This window comes from Nicotiana tabacum, chromosome 1, assembly GCF_000715075.1.
Source record: "Nicotiana tabacum cultivar K326 chromosome 1, ASM71507v2, whole genome shotgun sequence".
NCBI lineage: Eukaryota > Viridiplantae > Streptophyta > Magnoliopsida > Solanales > Solanaceae > Nicotiana > Nicotiana tabacum.
The window spans coordinates 20,570,665-20,576,874 of record NC_134080.1 but is presented as its reverse complement, the minus strand read 5'-3'; the positions used below and the strand labels follow the sequence as shown (position 1 = coordinate 20,576,874).

Sequence of the window (6,210 nt, the reverse complement as noted above, 5' to 3'; positions counted from 1 at the left end):
GTAGGAACTGATGGTGGAGGATGCCCACTAATCCAAGCTTGGTATATTTTGGCCATCTGTCCTTTCAACCTAAGACCTCTTCTTTCAACTCAGATTCTGATTCACCAATTTTCGTAGACGGATCAATAACCTCTGTGTCCAAGTCTTTGCTAGTCATGGCTACCTTGCTCTTTGACCTTGTGTTGTATGGATGAGTTACTTAAAAACTACAAACCAACCACCCTTCTGCTCAAATGAAGATAACAAAAGGGAACAAAATGAGGTCATCCTGTTAGCATTAGGGCATTTAACAGCTAAAAATATCACATTGCGTGCAATGCACCTAGCAACAATTAACAGTTCTAGAATGATTTCGAGGGTCACCAGGTCACTTGGCATCATCCCAATTTGTTCATTTCAATCTTCTCTATTCTTTTCTTTTCTGGCACTTCTTAACTTGCTCATTTTCCTTCCTTTTTTTCTAATTATCACTCTTTTCTTTCCTCTCATTTCTCACATCCCATAACTTCATCTCTTTTATTTTTTTATTTTTTTTCTTTTAATAAAAAAATGATTCGATCGAACCCTATGTAGGTTGCCTGCGTATCATGATGCCGCATGAATCAGATCTTTGCGTAGTTTGGGAAGATCGAGAATAAAGTAAACAAACTAACATTCTCTTTTCTTTTTCTTTTTTTTTTACCTTAATGACTACTCTGGCGAGAAAAGGGAAATAAAAGAAACAAAACTCTTTTTTTTTATTTTCTAGACTTAATGTTCTATAACCTATTCTAAACTCAAGTTTAACGGATTTTTTTTCCTTTTGTTTTAAACAAATACTCTATTAAGGAAAAATCCTAGAAGAGAAAAATATTTTTTGACTTTTTTTTGGAAGGAAATATAAAGGATGAACCAAAGAAAAATATTTTGAATTTTTGTTTGATATCCCTGAAGAAAGATTTCGAAACGAGAAATGAACAAGATGAAAAATGTTTTTGGATTTCAGTTTTGATTACCTAAGGAATAAACTTTAAATATAAACAAAGGATAAAGTATGTTTTTTCTCTTCTATGTACAATATCCTAAAGTTCTAGTGAAAATAAAAGAATTTTTTTAATTCATTTTTCATTAATTTCCCAAAAAAGAACCTCAAAAGAAATTTTTTTAAAAATTTTGGAATTAATATCCTAAAGAAATACTAAAAGAAAATTCCTTTTTTTTGAATTTTTATTCCAAATATACTAAAGGAAAAATAAAAACAATTTTTATTTTAGGTTCTAGTTATTAATTACCTAAAAGAAAACCACCTCAAAATTTCTTTTTTTTTTCAATTTCTAGGAGTACTATTTCTAAAGAAAATTCTAATGGAAATATAAAAATGCAAAATATCTTTTTTTTTGGATTTTTTATTTATAATACGTTTTACAAATGCAAAATAGGAAGTACAATAATAAAAAAAACTCGACATTACTATACAAAAATAGAAGGTAAAAGACGACATAAAAAACAAACTCAAAAATAAATAAAAAATCTCTTCAAGCAACTCCTGAATGAGCGATCCTGACTGGATGGTCCCGAGGTGTCTGTCATGCTCAAACTTCTGTAAGAAGGTCAACACCTGTATGAGAAAATTAAGACCAAATAAAGTTAAAGACCAAGAACGCTATGTGAGACAATAATCCTTCCTGTTGGACACATGCAAGACATGATTGTAACTATTTTTCTAAAATAAACCTATGTGGCTAAAAGTGGCTAAAAATACAAGATTTGGTTAAGACCCCGCGAAGCCAAGAACCTAAGACTCACTAGGAAGACCGGACCCTGTGTGGTTTGTCTACGTATCACGCCCCGAAAGACGAGAATCAGGTATGCGTAGTTCGGAAAGATTGGATACGGGCAAGAATTAAAAAAATAACTAATTTAGAGAAAATATATTTTTTGTCTTTTTTGAAAAATGATGAAACATGTAAACTCTTTTTGGATTTTCTTTTCCCTTTTTTTTATTTTTAGAAAATGATGGGAAAGTGCAAAATCTTTATGTATTTTTCATACTTTTTTTCTTAAAAAAATGTGAAATAAAAACATAACTAGGCCTTATTTGTTTTATTTTCACACTCCACCCACTTTTTTTCTTTTCTTTTTTTCCTTTTTTCATTTGCTATCAACTATCATTAGTCCGCCAAATGACCCTTTTTTTACCCTTGAAGATTGTAACATGTAGCACATAGAATGCATCAGGATGGTCTTTTATTTTTTGGGTACACCTGTCCTAGACGGATCCAACCCCTGTGTTGAGTCCCCAAAGTCAGATGCACGTGATGCAAACAAGCGTTCCTACTAGGGATCCGGTATGAGATTATGTTATTCTAGGTTTAAAAACCTTGGTTTATTTGTTCCAGACCTGGCTTACCCGAGCGGACAACTCGATCCAAGGGGGGCAGCGTACCGGAAATACAGAAGCTTCACCGGCTTTGCAACTTGCCCGAACCTCGTTCTAAAATTGGGATATGACTCTAACAGAAGGGAAGTCACACGAAGTGCACACTTCCAGATAATTTAGCAGACTCAGAGAGAAGAGGGTTTCGTAACAATTTATATACAGTCCAAGCAATATCAAAACGGTAAAAAGCGACATTTACCACAGTAAGCTCAAACACGTAAAAATCAGATAATAAATAAAAGTCAACTATAACAGTTATTCTAAGTTCGAATTCTGAACCCTGAACCAGAAGTTCTGGGTTCTTTTCCCCAGCAGAGTCGCCAGAGTTATCGCACCTACTTTTCACACCCCCTAGAAGGGTATAAGGGAGTTTTTTTCAATTTAAGTGACAATCGAAACGGGATTAATTTTTAGATTCAGAGTCGCCACTTAGGATAATTTATGGTGTCCCAAGTCACCGATTCAAATCTCGAATCGAGGAAAGATTGACTCTGTTTATAGTCCGCGAACACAGAAATCCGAGTAAGAAATTTTGTTAACCCGGGAGAAGGTGTTAGGCATTCTCGAGTTCCGTGGTTCTAGCACGGTCGCTCAACTATTTTTATTGGCCTAATTATCTGATTTTAAAACACTTTTAAACCTGTGTGTATTTTTAACTTTAAAACCGCTTTTATTTATTTAAAAAATTGATTCAAGGTTATTTAAAACACATCGCAAGCCACGCTACATGAAATGCACATATGGTTCACGACATATTCTATTTAACCTTGTTGGAATTAAAACCGGGTCACATGAAATGCACCCCCGGATTTAAGTACCCATGATAATTGTATATTCGACGCGCCTAAAGCAAACTACGAAGTTCATTTTTAATATCTAAATTAAGATATTTGTGAGGGCCATGTATGATTAAAAGACGGATGGCACACCTCGGACTATATGAACTAAATTAAATTAGCGGCCTGTTAGCAACCATTTTATTAGTAAGATAAAAAAAAAACAAAAAAATTTTCAAAATAACTATACAATCCTAAAATCCTCTTAACACAATTTACCTAAATTTATAAACTTTGTACTCTGTATACTATTTTGGTTAAAGGATAATACTACCTAATATTAACTAAGCTCTTACTTTACGGGGACAAATTGTGCAAGCCTAAAGTAACTGGGGTCTAAATATTTTGGACATCGTTATATGGAATAAGGCAACCACTGTAAAGATTCTTTGGAATAAGGCAACAAACTCTGGGTGAAATGGGTCCAGATTTCAACAATCAACAACATGTATTTCATTTCAAATTTGCATTCAAGAACTTAGGATCACATTAGACAAGACTATTCAGCACATGTACTAATTTAACTAATGAATCATAACAAACAAAATAGTTACAGAGATTAACTGAAATATGATTTGAAATATAATCAAAACTGAAATTATTCAAGCTAAAAGATCAAATTAAGGGTGATCAATTTAAGGGTCAATCAACGCAACATAACCTGGTTCAAAAATTGAACACAATCCCAGAAATTACTCCTGATTTTAGCCCATCTTACTCAACTTTGTCTCATGAATCAGTTAAAAGAAAACAATACAGAGGATTCAAAATAACAACCATCTAAGCACCAAATCATTCGTCCAAAATAGGAGCAAATCCCAATTCAGAAAACCCAATAAAACAAGTAAAACAGACCTTCCAATGGACTTTCTTCAATATATTAACAAACAAAAACCTCCGACAAGCCGGATAATACAGCAGCGAACGTCGAGCTTCGGCGACGAATCAGATCCGCGGACAGAACCTTGAATCGGACGCCTCATTGATCTCTCCTTCTCTTCACTGTTTTTAATCACCAATGGGAGGGAAAGAGTCGTTGGGAACTATTAAAGAGAAAAGGTCACATGGAGTTCCGCCGGATTTCATTTATTTCTAGCGTTTGAATGAGAGACGATGGGTGGGGGTCACTGATGGTTTCCATTCTTTGTTAAGGGTTCTGCTAGGTCTGGTTGTTGCTGCGTATAGCTTAGGGGGGAGACGAAGAAGTTCAAGGGCGGGGAGGGGTCGTGTGCTTGGTTGAAGATGAAGCAGTACGGGGGTAGGAGGGGTCTGTTGAAGAAGGTGAAGTTCTGGGGGTGGGGTCTGTTGTGAACGGCGCTCAGATTGCTTCAACTTTTTAGGTCCCTAGGTGTATATAGCTCCTAAGGTTTTTTTCTATTTTCAATTTTTTCTTTGGCTGATTGCTAAAGTCTATATGTCTTCTATTGTGTATTTCCGCCGATAGCACTAGGTCTAGGGGTATTTTTATAGTTTTTTTTATTAGGGTTTTAGGATATTGGGCTTGGGTTCTTATGGGCTAGGTTCAAAGATTAGGCCTAAAAATAGGTTGTTTGAGCCCAAATTTTCTTTCTCCGTGAACCAGATTAAAATACTACCTTATTTACTAATTAATCTTACTTAAATAAAATAACTATTAAAATAAGACTGACCGTTAAAATAAAACTATTTTTTGGTATTTTTCAAGATTAAAAATGACTACAAACATTAATGAAACTATTTTTTGTAATTTTCATTTTCTTGTAATAAAATAAAGTAAAACGGTCAAAATTAATTGAAATAGGAATATTAGGCCTAAATTAAATATTTACGTGCTAAAATATAAAAAGATCTTGGGGAGGGTCAAAAATCACATGTCTACAACGTGAACACCAAGTACCACCAAAGCCACCCTTACCAGCTCGTACCATCAACATGATCATCGGCGGCGACGATGGCACCTCTATAAACAACGTGAAGTTCACTTATACCTACAAACTCAAGCGATCTATCACCCGCGAATGGTATGACGAACTCAAAGAAAGTATCATCTTCGACAAGTCGGATGCCGACGGTTTGACTTTTCCTCATAATGATGCCCTTGTTATTACTTTACAAATTTTAGATATCGATAATAAACTCATTATGGTAGATGACGGGAGCGGGGCATGCATTATCCATCCTCGAGTACTTATCCAAATGAAACTCAAAGATAAGATAGTGTCGCGCTGCGTCACGCTAACTGATTTTAATAATTCACTTGAACGGACATATAGGGAAATTACACTCCCCGTTATGTCCGGCGGCGTAAATCTGGGGACAACATTCCATATTATGGATCAGGCCACTGCGTACAATGCCATAGTGGGAAGACTGTGGATATATCCCATGAAAGTCGTCCTCTCCAGCTTATACCAAGTAATTAAATTCTCAACTCCATGGGGAATATTCAGTATACAAGGAGAACAGTTCACATCCCGAGAATGCTATCGCATTGCCTTAGACAACACGGCCACCCAACAAAAAAAAGGGACAAAGAAAATGAGGTATAACAATTAGCAGGGTCGAGGTCGGAGCATGACGAGACCCGGGACGGTATCAAAGACCCCGATATGGTCGAAGCTGCAGGATCGACCATTGAAGACCTTGACCTCTTTCAATGGACCTTAGGGACCATAGCAAGAAGGCCTATATCAGTTCGAAGCTTCAGGAACCAGGTAAATTCAGTCAATTCTTAACAGCTAATGCAGATTTATTTGCTTTCAGCCATGCAGATATGTCGGGCATCCCAAAGGAAATCGCCACGCACAAATTAAAAGTTGGCCCATTCCACCCCTAGTGAGATAGGTCAAGCGTAAATTTAACTCCATAATTAATGACACAGTGCACGAGGAGGTGGAGAAAATGTTAGAAAATGATTCCATCAGGGAGTTGAAGTAACCAAGTAGGTCGCCAATGTAGTGATGGTCAAAAAGAAGA

At 35.8% G+C, this 6,210-nt stretch overlaps 1 long non-coding RNA gene across 1 annotated transcript; it reads right to left on the bottom strand.

Moving 5' to 3' along the window:
• Positions 1–1,350: 1,350 nt before the first annotated feature.
• Positions 1,351–4,684, bottom strand: LOC142176479 (uncharacterized). Its single transcript, XR_012705126.1, has 2 exons — positions 4,111–4,684; positions 1,351–1,597 (listed from the first exon to the last, which is right to left on the bottom strand). It is a non-coding gene; the product is annotated as an uncharacterized LOC142176479 (long non-coding RNA).
• Between the last annotated feature and the right edge of the window lie 1,526 nt (positions 4,685–6,210).